This window comes from Arvicola amphibius, chromosome 7, assembly GCF_903992535.2.
Source record: "Arvicola amphibius chromosome 7, mArvAmp1.2, whole genome shotgun sequence".
Classification (NCBI taxonomy): Eukaryota; Metazoa; Chordata; class Mammalia; order Rodentia; family Cricetidae; genus Arvicola; species Arvicola amphibius.
In genome coordinates this window covers 21,419,558-21,437,932 of record NC_052053.1, presented here as the reverse complement: position 1 = coordinate 21,437,932, position 18,375 = coordinate 21,419,558, and the positions used below count along the sequence as shown (strand labels likewise).

Sequence of the window (18,375 nt, the reverse complement as noted above, 5' to 3'; positions counted from 1 at the left end):
ACGGGGACGGGAGATGGGGGGGGACAACAACACAATATAATCAAAATGACTGTTCAACGGTGGCTGAACAATTTTTAAAAAATGTGATGCATGTACATAATGTAGCATCATTCAACAGTAGGAAAAGCTGAAACAATAGGGTAGACCTAGAGAACATTACTATGTGAAATAAGCCAGGCACAGAAACAAAAATAACATGTGATTTTATATACATGTAGGTGAAAAAGTTGATCTCATAAAAGTAGATGATAGTGGTTCCCAGAATCCGGTAAGTGGAAAGGGGGATCAATATGTGGAATGTTAGCAGTCTGGAAGACAGGTTTGGTATTCTCTTGACTATAGTGAATAATGTACTATATGGTAAATATGCCTAGGAAGGAGAATGTGTTCAACACACACGCACAGTTCTATATGTTATCACAATCTGATCATATCAGTGGAGCCACTCTAAGTCAGGGACCGTCTTTAAAGTAATAAAAGCCAAATAAAGGGTATTCACAGTATGATTCCCTTATTACCACCATAGGGGAAAAAACTAATGTATGATGACAGCACAGCAGAAAGTTGTCTGTCTATAAAAGGATCACAACAAGTAGATTGCTGAGGAGCATAAGCACCGTGAATGATGGATGTTCAGCATCTTGATTGTTGTGAATCTTTCACAAGTGTGTACAGTTTTCCTGGATATCCATGGGAGACAAGTATTAGAATCACCCACAGGTAAAATCTCTGGTGCACAAGTACCTTATCAAAGGTCACAGTATTTTTACTAGTATTTATGCATAGACCCCTGTGTAATTTACATTATTTCTAGATTACGTGTGACATCTGCTGCAATGAAAGTGCTATGAAAGTAGTCATACTATATTGTCTAGGGAGGGAAAGGTCAGTATAGACACACGTCCGCCAGCTAATGACTCTAGCTTGTGCCAAGTTGAATAAAACTAGACAGCTCAGTCAAATTGCATCACAGCTAATCACCATGGAGCTTCTCTGGACCCTTTTTATCTTCTTAAATTGTAACTCTGTGCTCATTAAACAAGGATTATCTTTTTCTGCATTAGTTCTTTTGCTAGGGCAAAAATGCCTGAGCAGAAACAACTTGGGAAAGAGGATTTATTTCTGTTCACAGTTTCTTGCTTGGGAAGGCTGATAGTGATGGTGGCTCCTACCTTGGTGGCAAACATAAGAACAAAGCTCGTTACATCTAATGTGATCAGGAAACTGAGTCTTGGGACGAGAATAAGGACTACCTATCATCCTCTAGCCCTGCCATATGTCCCTTTGCCTGACAGACAGCTTAGCCCCACGTCCAAAGGGGTCCACAGCTTTTCAAACAGAATGACTAACTGGGGGAGACATTTTACATTTAAACTGTATATAACAGTCTGCCTCTGCTCTCTGTCAGTTTCCATTGTGCTTCCTGTTCTGAATGTGACTGGGACATATGTCTTGTGTGTATTGTAGATTTCAGAATTTTCATTTCCTTTTAGGGCAGAATAATAATTCATTATATGTTGTCACCACGCTAGGGGTGGTAGAACCTGGGAGAATTGAGCTGATAAATGAGTCAGCCTTGTCTCATGCAATAGTCAACTTTATTCAGAGCCTCAGACAATTTATACTCTGAGGGGTAAGAAAGATCACCCGAATAAAGTTCCTGTGAGTGAAGCTTTCTACAATCACAAAGACAAGCCACATGTGGCAAAAACATGTTTTTCCATAGAGGCATAAAAAGGATAGTTTAAACATTTAATTGAGTAACACCAACAAACAGTAATGAACAACCTGAAGAAAACTCACTCCTATCTGCTACACCTGCTATGAAAACACATTCTAGGAACAGTTCTGTGTCTTGAAGAAACTAGGGTCACAAAACTCTTGTTTTCTTGGAGTGTTCTCACAGACACTACGCGTTCTCCTTTGGCTCCAGTCCTGGACCGTGTTCTGACATTATGTGTGTATTACTATTACTTTCTCTTTATTCATTTGTCTTCTGTGGATAGTTGGGCTATCTGCCCTTGGCTAGAGTGGATAGCACTGCTATGAACATTGAAGACATACCTGTTGGAGTCTGTATATTCAGGTTTTTTTTTTAATGTAATCAAAGGTGAGTGACTTGCTTTTGTAAAACTACTGTGTCATTTTTCCCCGGTAGTCCATTACCCATGAAAAGATTTAAGGAAGGAAAAGATTCTGTCCATGGAGTTTCACTTCTAGTTGCTCTTTCCTTTGTGAAGATCCATATTTCTCTTGCATCATTTTCTTTCTGCCTAAAGGACGAAACATTTTGAGATGCACAGATGTTGCCCATCTTAACAAATAGCCAATCTTCCCACCCTTCCTAACAGCTAAGCTTTTGTTTTTACTTTCTGAAAGTTTTTTACCGTTTTTAAATGATGAAAAATTCAGGAGCTGGCCCCGATGGCACATACCTATAATCTATGTACTCTGGAGAACGAAACAGGTGTCTAGCAAATTTGAAGCATACCTGGGCTGAACAGTGAACTGTAGTAGAGAAGGGGAGAACAGGAAAGAGAAAATCAAATAGCTAATTTGTCCCACAGCTTGTAGTTTGCCGAGCCATTTTTAATCATAGTAAACAAAGACATAAACAAACTGAACATAATTGTCTTAGCAGCAGCAGAAGGTATACATGGTTGTGTTTAACAGTAGGATACTGTGTAGTAAAAATGCATGAATGATCTTCACATATTAGTGTGATTAATTTATACTGATATAATAAAGGAAAAACAAGCTGAGAAATTGTATATTCTAAATGAATGATGAAGTAAACAATTTTAATGCTGTATCACCTGTATACAATAAAGAAGTACATGATAAAGCCAGATAAATTGGGGCATGCCTGTAATTCCAGCACTTGTGAAGTTGAGGTAGGAGGATAAAGAGTTTGAGGCCAGCCTGGGCATGTCGGGGATGGCTAAACAAAACAAAATAAGGAACCCCCCCCCAAATTTTTTTTAACCTTCACTAATCAGCAAATTAGAATAATTGCTACATCTGGGTGTGCAGTGGCTGCTGATAGTCAAGGGAGAAGAATACAGATGCTGTAGTGATTTTTTTTTTATTTTGTAAGCTGGATAATAATTTATTATAGAAGTAATATTTTTAATTCCTTGTATTTTATAATAAATTTTGCAAGAAACAAAGGAAAGAAATTGGCTAAATCTGCATGTGTGTGTTGTTCACAGTGAGGATGGATGTTGCCACTTAGCCCCCTCTCTTTCTACTGCCACCTTGTTGGCTGCTTTCCTAGAGGTGGCTTTCTACTTGGGCCTACGAAAGATCACATTATCTTAGGTAAATAACCCCATGTTCAGTCTGCTGCCTCTTTGGTTTGCTATGTAGTACTTTTCTCTCTAGTTTCTTATTTATCTTATTTTTGAATATACTTATTCTTTTGTGTGGACCTGAAATTCTTAATGGAGAGCACACATGCTAAGGATTGTCTTTTCATGTGTGCCTGGCTCACAAAAGCATCCGAATGTTTGGATGAGATAGTGCATCAAAATTAAAGTGTATTTATTCACAGACTTTAAAGAATTATTTACGAACATCATTTGAGGTGTGTGTTTACTCATTTTCCTTCAGTGTGGAATTCCCGTTTATCTAGCTTTCTCTGAAACTGTCAACTTGATCAATTGGAGCATGTAAAGCATCTCTCAGCTCTGTGTAAAGCTACAGGTGAGCGAGTGCAGAGCGCAGAGTGTTTGGAGTCATGGAGAATTCATGATGTGTTTCTACATTGTAGAAAGGGGAAGAAACCTTGCACAGTTAAAGTACAAAAGCTAGCTACAGTTGGGGTCTGAGAGCCCAGCAGGCTATATTGGTGGCATGCTCTGAAATAGAAGACATATTTGTAGTTAGTGAATTTTTTTTGTTTGTTTATTTTTAATGTTTGGAGAGATGCTATTTCAATGTAAATACTGATTTATAACAAGTGGAAATTTTACCAGTGAAATGTAAATTTAATGTGAATTATGGGTGTGAACCTGAGCCTTGTGAAGTTGCTTTAATGTTAAAGCTGTTGTTTCCTCTCTCTCCCCCCTCTCTCTCTCTCTCTTTCTCTCTCTCTCTCTCTCTCTCTCTCTCTCTCTCTCTCTCTCTCTCTCTCTCTCTCTCTCTCTCTCTCTCTCTCTCTCTCTCTCTCCCCTCCCATCTGTGTCTGTCTGTCTGTCCTTGAGATAGAGTCTCTCTACACAACCCAAGTGTCCTGGAACTCATTACATAGACCAGGCTGGCCTTGAACTCACAGAGACCCACTTGCCTCTAGAGTGCTGAGATTAAAGGTGTGTTTCTTCTTTCAAGACAAAGAATTAACAAATTTTGAGAAAGGTGTTGGTATGTATGCTAATATAAAGTTGCCTCTGGCTTAAGCCAGGGGAAACAAATGAGAGCCAAATAGAACAAAGTGCTTAGAGTTACTTGGGGTAAACTTGCTAAATTTAGCAAATAAAATATTAGGTTCCTGGTTAGCTGTGATTTTTTTTCAAGTAATAATTAATTTGAGACAGGGTCTCTCTCACTGTGTTATCCTTGTCCTGGAACTCCCTGTTAAACTAGGCTGGCCTCTGACTCAGAGATCTGCCTGCCTCTGCCTCCTCCTCTCCTCCAGGTGCTGGGGCTAAAGGCGTATATTGTTACTCTCCATCTAACTTTGTTTAAATACTGGTGTGTTCTAATTGCTGCATAGGGTATACTTATTAAAAATATTTATCAGAAATTAAAATGGAATTCATTATCATGCATTTTAATATGGTCATTCTGTTATAGTAGATGCTATGATGTTTAATTTTCAGGAAATATTGATTGCTTTTTATATTTTTGAACTGTCTTGTATTATTTCTTTTTGGTCAGGGTCTAAACAGCCTCTTGAAGATTAGATACCATGTTACTGTTACAAGCTGTGTTAATGTCAGATTTTAGCACAAGTTGGGGATCTTAGGTAATTTCTGGAAAGCGTGAACAAATACGTGGGAGAAAAATGGGCTTCATGTCTACATGAATATGTTTGTAGTGAGTTGCATGTTTGGCAAGTGCTCAGATTCTTGAGTTTTGAGGTCCAGCCTACAGGTATTTCATGCTTTTCATAATAGATTTTGATATTTCCTAACTGGTCAGTCCCCACATGCAACCATATTGTACCTCTCCATTTTTTTTGTCCCACACAAGCAATCCTCCAGTGTGCTCAAACTGTTTGATTGCACTTCTTCCTAGTGCAGCCATTGTTCATTTGGAGGGCTAGCTGTTATCTGTGGTTCTCACCACCAGTCTACGTCAGCAACTCTCCTACCATCAGAAACGCAAGAACCCTTTAAGTCAGTGTGCAGCTGACTTCTCTCCTAGGTTTAAACATTAGTTGTGTTTAAACCTTGTTTGTCTTTGCTGTTGTCTGTTGTCTTCAGTGTTGAATAAAAGTAATAGCACTCTGGCTAAGATACAGTGATTCTCCTGCATGGAGAAAGGTGTGGGAGTCATTTGTTGTCAGGAGTGTGACCAGAGTCCTTTTGGGGCTTAATAAGATGATGAAGAGTGAACAGCCACTGTGAGGCCGAGTGGTCTTTTCCCTTAACTAGGCATACTAGGATGGAAAGGACTGTTTACTTATTTGACTCATGATATTTTATGTTTTTTTACAGTTCGAGCTCTCTTTGCAAGTGCCTTGTATTTTAAAGTAGCCATTTTATGCTACACTATTTAAATTACTTTAGTGCCCCATGCTATTTTGGTCATCCCTTGTTGGCCTGTGAGCTGTGAGATACTTTCTAAACTCTCTCTTTTCTTTTTTTTTTTTTTTTTGCTTTCATTATTAATATTTGCTCCTTATTTTTCTCCTAGTTTTTTAAAAAAATAACCTTTTTTCTCTTCCCCCAGAAGTTAGTTGTTATTTCAGTGTGCCAGGTCATGAGTTAGAAACAACCAAATCTTAGTGACTCAGCATGAAAACGTTTTCTTTGGAGCCACACTGTGTGTGATGGTTCAGCTGATTTCTCTGTTCTGGTATCCTCATTATTCTGATGCCAGGTAACAAACAGCATTATCACTGTTTGAAAGTTTTTCTTTGAGCACAATACAGGTCAGGTCATTTCTGCTTCTCTTTCAGTTGGTTAAAGCCAGTTACTTGTTTACAACTAACCACAAGAGGTCAGAGGAGTCTGATACTTTGTGTGCCCGAGAGACCTAGGAGTATTTTATACACAGCAAGAATTGCCACATGTAATCCATCCTACTTTGTACTTCTGTGATATTCTGTAAACTATGTCTCACTGAGTGAAAATTACAATAAATCTGCAACAATATAGAATTTAATGTTTGAAAATTGGCTCTAAACCTCTGAAATTTCACGACAGCTACCTGGGCAAACTTGCAAACTTGGTTTTTATTAACTGGATAGTGTAGTCCTTTGCTTTGTAAGTTTCGGTCAGTGGTCTTTTACCAGGAATCTCTTGGGGTCTTTAAAACAACAACAACAACAATAAAACTTGCTGGGTATGGTGTGGTGGTACAAACCTTTAAGCCCAGCACTTGCAAATATCCTCAGCACTTGCTAAACAGAGGCAGATGGATCTATGTGAATTCTAGGTTGGTCTGGTCTACTTAGTAAGTTCCAGGCCAACCAGGGCTACATACCCTGTCTCAGAAAAAGGAAAAAAAAAATGCCTGAACCCCATCCGAGAGCAGTTATATCAGAATTTCAGGCTGGGCCCAGGCGTCAGAGTTATTTTAAGTGACATGCAATTTTGAAATACTAGCAGGCTCAGAACCCCTCATGTGTTCATTACTCGTTTCTGGAGAGGCTCTTTGAACACCAGGCCTTGCTTTGCTTTTATTATTCCTAAAGCTTACCATGTTTCCTGTCATTTTGGCCCCAAACCTGTGTTATATATTCATTTTTATATTTGTATATAAATATAATATGTAGTTTTGGAGACACTACATTTTAAGAATTAGCACTACATCTAATTAGTTTATCATATACATATCTAGTGCTTGTCATACTGTCTATCACACAGGTTTTCTAAGTGTGTGTGTGTATATATATATATATATATATATTCACTTGTTTCTTACATGTTCTTTTGTCTTTTTCTTTCATTAGATGAGATAAATAACATTTGTAAAGAAAGAAACATGAGGTTAACATTTTTTAAAATAGAAAGCAAAAACTGCACACAGACAGTCAAGGTTCAGTATTTGTTTAAAAACCTTCAGGGCCTGGCTCTTCTGGCTGCTGTTTCTAACAGCTGATCACAGTAGCATCCTCTTAACCTTCAGCTCCTTTGATCAGTGATGCAACTAATCCAGTCTTGAACTCTGCCTCCCCTTCCATTGGTGCCCATTGCTTGGATGTTTGATAATCAGCTTCTTACAGTATGTAAGAATAGTAGTAAGAATATTACTTCTGAGGATAGCATGTTAAAGGAAAACCCAGACTTGAGACAAAACAGATGTAATCTTTATACACATTCCATACACATTAATTTCACAATATGTTCTAAGACATAGTTTTTGTATGGGAAAACATATCCTTTGAGTAAGAAACTATTTCTTTCATGGGTGTCAACCAATTTTACATTATTTGATCTATATTAAGAAATAACTTAATAAATAACTTAATAACTTTAACTTTTCCCATAAATGCAATGTACAAGTACATTTACCTTAATTTCTATCTTTTTTATTTATGTGTGTGTATGTGTATGCACATGCATGCATGAACCATGGCACATTTATGGAGATCAAAGGACGGTTTGCAGGAGTTGGTTCTTTTTTCTCCATATATGTTCCAGAGACTAAGCTCAGGTACTTACGCAGCCATCTCTCCAGCCCAAAAGGTCTATCTGTGTGTGCATGTGTGAGTGAAGGCAGGGGGGGTAACCTTGGTTGTTCTCAGAATTGACAACCACTTTTTTGAAATAGTGTTGCATCTTGGTCTGGAGCTCACCAATTTGGCTCTACTGACTGGTCAGTGAGCACTAGGATCCTCTATCTCTGCTTCCTGGGTGCTGGGATTACACTCTCCACCATACCCTACCATGCCTAGCTTTTTACATGGGTGTTGGGGATCACAGAGTTCTGTGCCCTGTGTTCACAGAGCACATTTGTGTTGACGGAGCCATACTGCCAGTCCCAAAGGGTCTCCCCTTTTTAAACGTCCTTTAGAAAAATATCCATTCAGATTGAAGCAGAATTATGTTTGACATCTAAGTTTCTGCAGTTTAGTCAGCTCATGCTGTTGTTTGGAACTCTCTGAACTCTAATGCATAGGATAGTCGCTCTTACGTGTCTGTGCCTGTTAGTGTATTGCTTGCTTTTGCTTTGTTCCCTTCTGTTCCTTCCCCACTTGGGAAAAGCTTGCATATTCAGTTCTTAGTACAGGGGAAGGTGTATCAAATTGCTTATTATGATTTAGGTACTCTCTTTTATTTTTGTTCTTGTTCTACTGTGCTGCAGTTTTAATTTTATTTTTCTTGGGTACCTTCTACTTTGTAATCTTTTTAAAGGCGTAGAATTGCCTACCTTTTCATACTCACACATGACAGAAGGCTTCCTAAGCTTGTGATTATTGAATGAATAATAAGAGCATGCAGTCTGTATGTCCATATATAGATGTGTGCATAAGGGATCAGATCGCTAAGAGTAACTAGGAGTTGAAATAATGAGTTTTAAATGCTTCACAAAATGATCATTTGCAACTAATTTTGTTTATATTTTGTAATTGAAACACTTAAAATAAGCAGTACTAGTTGAATAGTATTTTTTAAATGGAGCCCAACCAGCAAAATGGCTCAGCTCATAGCTTGACTATGAATTTGATCCTTGAAGCCCATGGTGGCAGAAGAGAACTTATTACTGAAAGTTGTCCTCTGCGTTCTGTATGTGCAGGCTTGCTCATTCACACACACACACACACACACACACACACACACACACACACACAAATGAAAAGAAAAATTTAAATGTGAATGTGGAGACCTGTTAACTGGTTGCAGTGTCTGTTATGGAACAGTTTGATGTTTTCAGTATTTGTGTTGTAGGGAATTCCAGATTCTGCCTTTCCTGATCCCCTATTTGAGTTGTAAAAGACAGTGTAATTTGCTGTTCCCAGATGCTTACAGTTATTTTTAGGTTCAAAAGTTTGAACTTTTAAAAGTAGTCAGTCATTGTACTGGTTCTTTCCTGTCATGTGGCTGATAGTAGTAGTTACACAGAATGAAGGGCATTCAGTCTGTTCTGGTAGGATAGAGTTTATAGATGTCTATTCTGACTGATATTCATGACATTTTACACACATACACACATGTTTTTAAGTAGGTGAAAACTGTTTTAAAGTGACTGTCAAAGGGTAGTCTTAGAGGGAAAGAAAAGTCAGAGCTGTGCACCAGACTCCGGGCCACCAGTTCTTAGGCTACTTTGATCAGATCTCTATTACTGGGGAATGGTGTCTTCTCCGTGTCTCTCCTGCCAACATATTACTTTCACCTCAGTGCCTGTTCCCACTGAAATTTTTATATTTTTAAATTATTGGCTCTTAAGGTGCCACTTAGTTTGTTGTGTTGGAGATGGGAAAGGCTTAGGATGGGAAAGTTTTCTAAGTGGAACTGAGTTTGTAAGATAATTAGAGGGCTTGAGAGGAGGTGCAAAGGAAGAAAAGAATATTGTATAGGAATATGCTGGATTCCCCAGTTTGTGCATCCTTGAGCCATTGCGTTTTCTATCATTTTTAGCTTCTAATGAATAAGCACATTTTTAGTATAGTTTCTCAGGAGTCCAGAGGTATTTCAACAGTGAGTAAAATTATATCTCCATCATCATATTGGTAATTATTTATCGATTTATCACAAATATTTAGTGTCAGATATAAGGTATAAGTTTTCAAATGTTTACTTCTCAGACTTACAATGTTTTCATTAAAATCAGTGCTTTCAAGATTATTCAGATTCAAGATATAGCATAGGTACATTAATCTTTATAGTATTTAGTATCTTGTCTATATAGTCTTTATTCCTGAAGTAAAATATAGGGAATATTAGTATTTATAAATGTGGCATTTGAAAAGCAATGCATCATTATTTTGACATTTCCATTCTTATTTTCTTCCCTTTTTTGTTTCTCTCTTTAAAAAAAAAAAAGAATTAATGTGCCATCTGGAAACCTGAGATCATGCCATAAAAGGAATTTTGGCTTTTTTTGGCAACCAGTCATCAGGATATGCTGTGACTGCACCTTATCAGAATAATGAAACATAATTAGAAAGGTGTATTAACTCCTATGCTTCAAAGCATTTTTATATTGAGAATTTTGTATGCACTTTAAAAATAAAAAAAAAATGCTGTCAGTTTATCTTAATGTTAAGGTGATAAATTGTATAGTTGTTGGATTCTTAAGCCTGAAATGTTAAATGAAATTTCTTGTGACTAAAATGGTTCTGAGCTATTTCTAAACACTGTATGCTAGATTTTTGTTCTGGTGTTAAAATAAGCAAATACAATTAGTTTGTATGTTTATCTGGAGAGAGTTGCAGTATTACATTGCAATTAACTTGCTGTGTTCTTTTCTGAATAATGCAGTCACTGGACCTGTCAGCCAAAGGACTCCTCCCCCCTCTTTTGGAACAATTTTAACTCTAAAAAGTAACAAGTTTTTTAAAAATTAATTGAGAGAAAGCAGCTGAAACCATGTAGTGAAAGGGTTAAGTCCACATGAAAGAATTCATTTCCACTTTAATGACCTAGCCTTGCTGGGTTAGGACGGTGGGGAACAGGCTTCTGACTTGCTCTCCTATTGCCAATTAACACCTCCCAGATCAGGGTGCTCCACTAGTCAGTGGAGCTGGGCCGCAGAGGTAGCTTCCATGCAGCTTGTTTTCACACTCGTTGTTTAATACGCAAGATTAAAGTAGTAAAAGGTTCTCTCTTACCTTGCTGGATAAGAAGAGATAAACAATACAGTGGTAGTTAATTGTATAGGTTTTGATTCATCCATTTATAATTTTGTTTTTAAGACAGTTTAATTGACAAAACCGATGGCGGTAGTTTTACTAAATTTATGAATTTCATAATAAAATTGAAGCCTATAAATTTTAAGGATATTTTCTGTCAACTGCTTAGCATATTGTACATTTCTTTTGTATTGAAATACAATCACCTTTATTTGTTAATAAAGTCTTCTTTCTCTCTTTTTTTAAAAACATACATTTTAACAGATTTAAAGATAATTCTAAAATTCAAGACCAAGTATACACCTTAAACAGTTATAATAAAACATAAGTCTGTAACATTTTAATACTAAAAATGTTTTATGTCATTTCCCAAAGTAAATTTATATTCTTAGATATTTGGGGCATGTTTCAATTCACTGATACTATTTATTTTACATTTCTTTTATGTGACACTTTGGTTCATGATTAATCAGCAGGTATTTTAATAACTTAATAAAATTGGCTAAATAATTGATACCAGTTCACACTAAGAGAAAGGTGGAGTAATATAACTAATAGTGTTAACAAATTTGTTAAAAGGCCTGAGTAGGTAACACTTTGAGGCTATGGTTTTTATGCTGTTATAACGGCAAATGCCTTTTTAAAAATTTTTTTAGCACTTAGTCAACAAGGGCTACCCAAGTAAAAGTCACAGCCCTTTTTTTTTTTTTTATGCTGGATCAGATTTTTAATCTTCTAAATGAGGAGAACACCAGACAAAACAGAAAACCCATGTTTCATTTAATTTAGATATATTTAATATTTGTAGACATGTGTGACTGTTTCTGTTTTACTTGTACAAAGGTGAGCTTTGTGCTGTTGTAGAGTACATTGTTTTACATCATTGGTGGGTAGTTGCTGATGTCTGAATGAGGCTAGCTCCGTTGCCTGTGGATCAGTTATTTATTCTACAGTTTAGGTTGTTGACGCATATATTTCTTCAGCTTAAGATGTATATCTCTTATCCCCACTTTTAAAACAAACTTTAAACACTCAGATTTAAGTAATTTCAAAGTGCCCTTGAGGAATTAAGTACTGCAGATTTAATAACAAAAGCTTCTCAGTTTCTGATCTTTGTGAGGTATAGACACATCTAATTCATGGAGTTCCAGAATTATATAACTGTAAGTCATATTCTAATTTATTTGTTTGTCTTGTTTTAAGACGTGGTCTTGCTATGTATCCCATGGTACCTCCCGTGTAGCCAGGTTGGCCTCAGATGTGCATCAGTCCTCCTGCCTCAGCTTCCTGAGCTCTGGGACCCTAGGTGTGTGCTGCCATGCTTGGCAGGTTCTGGTGTTAGATAGGAGCATCCCTTTAAGTTTTAACATTTATCCTTAGAAAACATTCAGATGTTCTTACTTTACGGACCTGCTAGATATGTGTGTGTTTATTTTGAGTGGAATTGTGTGAAATACAGGCTGGTCTTTGTTAGCGCTGGATTTTTTTTTTTTTATTTTTTAGCTTTTTGCTTGCTTAGATTATCACTTTACTAAATTCTTTTGCTTTCAGTTTTTGCAGAAGTTGTTAAAGAACCTTGACGTTGATGTTTAACTTCTAAAATGTGCTTAGCATTCTGAATGGGCTGATAAAGTAGTTGTCCTAGAGTGCTCGTGAAGAGTTGGCACAATGTAGAAGCTGATAATTTTGTAGTTGTGTTGATGAAGCACCAGAAAGAAGATCCTTTCATTATTGTATGTTGTTTAGTGTGCATTTACCCTAATAATAGAGAATTTACTGTATTGTTTGATCTATTCAGCCATCAAATGTTTAATCTGAACAGTCATACTTGATTAACTCTAGTTACAGAAAAAATCCATTTTCTATGTATCTTGCTTTATCACAAGATTTTTCTCATAGTGAACTCCAGTCTACTAGCTTGGATAATTTTTCCCATTGACTTCCAGGTCTGTACACATGTAGTCTAAAGTCAGTGGTCCTCAAGCTTCGTCAGGACTTAACTTCCTTAGAACCCTCATTTCTGGGCCGTGTAAGAAATGTGTGTTGTTGACAAGTTTCCAAGTGATACAGGCAGGACCAGTTCAGAGTTTGTGTGTTCAGAACTATTAGTCTAACAGTTGTATTCTGTCAGGACTTTTTTCAGGTATTCAAAGAGTGTTTTGTTTTTACCAAATGTCCTCACGGTTTTCATAGTTTGTCATGACTTTTCTCATGCTCCTGTCCTGTGATGCTGTAAATTTTGAGAGTAAATTATTTTTTAATTGTGGAATCTCTTACTTAAAAGTCAAGAACTGGCCAAAAATCTCCATCCTTTAGTGCTTAAAAATACTTTGCACTAGTAAACACTTAAGCCTACCTGTTCGCTTTGTGGACTGGATTGATGGCTAGTTAGCTTTCCCTTCCATCAAAGCCCTGGAGAATCGGCCTTCATGCCAGTGTGTTTGGTGGCTACACTCCTTGTGGCTTTCCTTTTTGTTACCTCATATTTATTGAGCTATAGTTGACAAAATTGTATGGCTTTAAGTTATGTGTTATGATTTGATATGCTTATATTTTGTGGAGTGATTCTCATAATCATGGTAGTTTCATACGCATTACCCTTTTCTCCTATTGCCTGCCTCTCTCCCTCCCTCTCTTCCTTCCACTTTAAGGGAGGCTTCTTTCAGGATTCTTAATTAAAATATCTCCGATAGTTGGACTTGATGTCACATTCCTTTAAGCCACAGCACTCGGGGGCAGAGGCAGGGGGATCTCTGTGAGTGTGAGGCTAGCCTGGTCTATGTAGTGAGTGCCAAGACAGATAGAGCTACATAGAGAAACCCTGTTCCTATAGCACAGATTAAGATACTTGCTTTAAGTACGTGCTTATTGCTGTTTAAGATGACTATAGTCATCAGAGGATACGGCTTTCAACTATGTTATTTAATTGTAGGTTAAGTTCTTAAGTTTATTTGCATTATTTAAAGACAGCTATGAACATTCTAGTTCCTGCAAACATCTTTGTTTATTTACTCAAATAATTTCTAGGAGTGAAGAAATAGGTCACAAAGTTTGTACAACCCTAATGCTGTTGCTATACATTGTTCAGCTGCTTTTGATGGATTCCACCAGTTCATATCAACACCAGTGCAGCTCAGTGTTTCCTTCATTACCCTTTCCAAAAGTGGACACTGTAAAACTTGTCTTGTTGGGAAAAAAGTCTTAATGTGTTAATTGGTATTGCTTTAATTAAAGAAGGTCAGGTAGGAGGTTGAACACTTTTCATGTTTATATCATTTTGGTATTTCTTATATAATTAGCTTTTATATTCTTTGACTGTTTCTGCTGAGGGCTTAGTAATTTTAAAAATTTGTTTCTGTAATGACTTTTTTTGACATAACTAGAAGGAGGCAACTAATCTTCAGACTGTTTTCCTTTTTAACTTTTTAGTATTCAGAAATTTTAGATTTTTTTTTTTTTTTGGTTTTTCAAGACAGGGTTTCTCTGTAGCCTTAGGTTATATTTTAAATTATGTATTCCTTCATCGATTGCTTTTTACCTGTCAGATATGTTACTGCTCATATAGACATTATTAGAAAATTTTTTTGCAGGGGTTGGAGAGATGGATCAGTGGTTAAGAGCACTGACTGCTCTTTCAGAGGACCAGTGTTCAGTCCCTAGCACCCACATGGCAGCTCACAGCTGTCTGTGACTGCAAGATCTGACACCCTTACATAGACATACATGCAGGCACAACAAACACTGTTGCACATAAAATAAAAAAAAAGTTTTAAAAAGCTTTTGCCATGCCTTTTCTTTTCTAAGAATACTCTTTAATACTCTTTTCTTTAATACTCTTGGTTAATACTGTAGCATGATATAGAGAAGCAAATTTAGTTTCCAATGCTTCTATTAAGCAATATAAAAAGAAAAATAAAATATGTTCAGTTCTATGGTGGCAACTTGGAAAACTAATGAAGTGAAATGTTCAAAATGGCATAGAAGTCTATTTAGGTTCAAGATGGAGATAACCTGATTTATCAATACATTGATTGAAAGAGTTACAGCAGCTAGCTCTAAAAGTTGCTACAGAGCCAAATGTTTCAATAGTGAACTCACTGAATTTTAAATGCTCGATAATTTAATGTACGTACAGAACAGATATATAAAAAGCTTTGTAACTAGAAAACTTATAAAAGTTTCCAGATTATTTTATAAATTCCCTATAATGATATCAAAATCTAATAATCTTAATGAAGATGAATGGGCCAATATCACTTTTAATCTGAAAAACAAAATGTAAATACAAACTACTTAATTGATTTTAGAAGTGCAAAGATGATTTACTGTTACGCAGTGTTATTCTGTTTCAGTGAAGAAGCACAAACCATAGTAGCCACTGTGGCTTTCACAGTAAAGTGCATTCCAGAGAGAGAGGGAGGGAGGGAGGGAGGGAGGAAAAGATTTGTAGCAATTTGGACTTTTAAATCCTGGGTGCTTAATTGGTTTAGACTGCAGATGTTCTGAAATCTGAACATGTCTGCTCCTAAATTGTTCAGTTAAGTCAGTTTTTTTTTAAACACAAGACATTGTTCATCTTTGTATTTCTTCATAAACAGTTTATTTCATCTTATATCATTTGGTATTTTTAAATTTTTCTTGGTTTTTGATTGTCTGTGTGTTAAAAGACTTGAAATTGAGTGGCTGCAGGTAAAACTTTTTCCTGTCCAGTACACTGACTCTTGTAGCTCTAAACAAACCTGTTTGTAAAAATAGAAAAAGCAAGTCTCTCCACGGCGTCCCATGATAGTGTCCACAAAGCTGGAACGCCCCCAGCACCTGGCTCTTCCATTCCTGTACAGCCAGTGTGTGTTCACTCCCTTTACCCTCCTGACTTGGTAAGATGCTCATAAACTCTACTCTTTTAAGCAGTTAATTTCTAGAATAGTCACCACTGAACTCTATCCCTTTCCATTTATAAGAGATAATATTGTATTCACTGTATGGAACCCACAATAATGTTATTTTGTCCCTATTCCTTCTTGTGTAACTTCTTTTTCTTCTTTTTCTTTTTTTCTTTTTTTTTTTGGTTTTTCGAGACAGGGTTTCCCTGTAGTTTCTAGAGCCTGTCCTGGAACTAGCTCTTGTAGATCACTTGTGTAACTTCTTAAATCTTTTCTTCAAAACTATATTACAAAGAAAATCATATTTACTGGCAGAGGTTTTTAAAATGTTTGTTATTCCAATTTTTGGATAATTTTTTTTTTTTTGGAATTATCAGTATGCTGGTCTACAGAACTGTTTACCAAAAAACCACTATGTGTAGATTTCTAAAATTCCACATTTTTTTTTCCCTCTTGAGGCTAAGTCTTTGTTGTTTAGCTGTTGAAGGTTTTACATCCCTCTCTGAACTCTGCCCAGGGTCGTTAGTGGGGTTGCGCCCTCACTGCCTCACTGCGTTTTATTCCGCACAAGTGAGTGTAGACGTACGCACAGGTGTGCTGCAGCCTAGGTGAGACGCTCACTGCTCTCATATTTACCCGTTTCTCTTCCCTCTCCTTTTCCTGTCTGACTGTACGTTTAACTGCTACCAACCTCTCTCTACTTCTTGCCAGTACCCCATACCCACGCCAAGTAATTTTATTCTCTGGCTAACATGACTAAGAGATAAAATAGGTGGCCCGCACCTGAGAGAGAGGTCAGGAGGCTGAAGCCTTTGAAACCAACCTGGATCAATTAGAAAGACTTTGGAGGAAGGGAAGCAAGAGGGAAAGGGGGGCAGGTAGAGATTCTGTTGGGATAGGGAGGAGCTCTGGAGAGGTAGGGAGATGAGAGAGCAAACAGTAGATACCTCTGACAGTCCTACAGACAGCACTCATACCAAAAGGGCCGTGGTTTTTCCTAACACAGGACTTCTGTTAGTGTGATTCTGAACCCTAAGAAAATAGGTTGTAAGAGAAAATAAACTCTCCATTTGCATATGCTTGCTTCCTCTCAGATAACTGCTGTAAAGTCTTCAGTTCTATCGATTTTCTATACCATTTTCATTGATTCATTTCTTCAGGAAGTATTACTGAATTCTTGCTGTGTGCCAGATACTTTGCTACATACAAACAAAAACATACAACAAAGGTAGCTTTCTTACATTGATGACCGAAATAGTTTCTGGATTCTGTCAGCAATATATTTAGGTGAAAATGTGGTCACTTTTTTCTTTTTAATAATTATTTTCTGGCAAGTTGAAAAAGGCCATTTTAACTGGAGAGATGGCTCAGGGGTTAGTCAGGGAAATGATGGCTCTTCCAGAGGACCGGGGTTCAATTCTCAGCACCCACATCGCAGTTCACAACTGTCTGTAACTCCAGCTCCGGGGGACCTGACACCCATGTCAAAACACCAACGCACATGAAATAAAAACTAAGAAAACTTTAAAAAAAAAAGCGCCCCACGTTTGTTGACATTACCAAATTGGGTTAAAAGAAGGACACATACAATTTTTAAAGTTGTTCTATGTCCAAGAAATAACTTGAATATGGTATTTATCATATTAAGGCTAACTTCCACAAATGTACAGTCTTCCACTTTTTCTTCATGCCTTTAAATTTTTTATTTATTTATATTTTATGTATAGAGATGTTTTGCCTATATATATATGTATGTGCACCACACATACACAGGGCCTGTGGAGGCCAGAGGAGACATGATGTTCTCATTAGTGAGCTATCAGGGGCTTGCTGGAATTCAAGCCTGGGTCCTCTGAAAGAGCAGGTAGTGTTTTTAACACTGAGCCATCTCTCCAGCCCTAGTTCTTAGTCTTTCTTAAGTTTCTTATCTAAGTGAATGGAATTAAATTATTAAAACTTTTATAACTCCAGCAGAAAGTGCTTTGGCTTACCAGCTAGTTTTCATTTTGAAAATCTAGTTGAAAGAATCAGCAAAGCTGCATTCAGTGACGATAAATGGAGTTTGACTTGGGAACCATCTATAGTTCTAGTTAGTGGTTCCAGCAGATATTGTGAGATTTTTAAATGCCCCCCGATAGAAATCGATAGAAACACGTAGACTGTTAGTGGAGTATGAGTAAAGCAGTTGTTCAGTTTCAGCAAGTAAAAGCATAAACACAAAGAGGATGAGCAGTTAGCACTTTGACATGGTAGACGGGTGAAGGTCTTCTACACATCCCAATATTAAAGAAAGAAAGGCAGACTTTTTTTTTTTTTTTTAAATGATGTGTACTGCTTGGCATAGAATTGTATTTACTGGCTGCTGGGGTGAAGGTACCTTAAGTGCAAAAACCCCAAGTTGCTCTTTGAGTCTCATTGTGACAACCTATAGAGATTTGTTTCTTTTTGTGAGAAGCTTACTTGGTTCATTAGCCTGTTATAGTATGAAAGGCAGTGGTTAGTTACTGGGGGTATTTTCTTGCTACCCAC

At 37.0% G+C, this 18,375-nt stretch overlaps 1 protein-coding gene across 1 annotated transcript in view; it reads left to right on the top strand.

Moving 5' to 3' along the window:
- Nucleotides 1-18,375, top strand: part of Psmd14 (proteasome 26S subunit, non-ATPase 14) — an 80,603-nt gene that overhangs the window by 26,861 nt on the left and 35,367 nt on the right. The window lies entirely within an intron of this gene.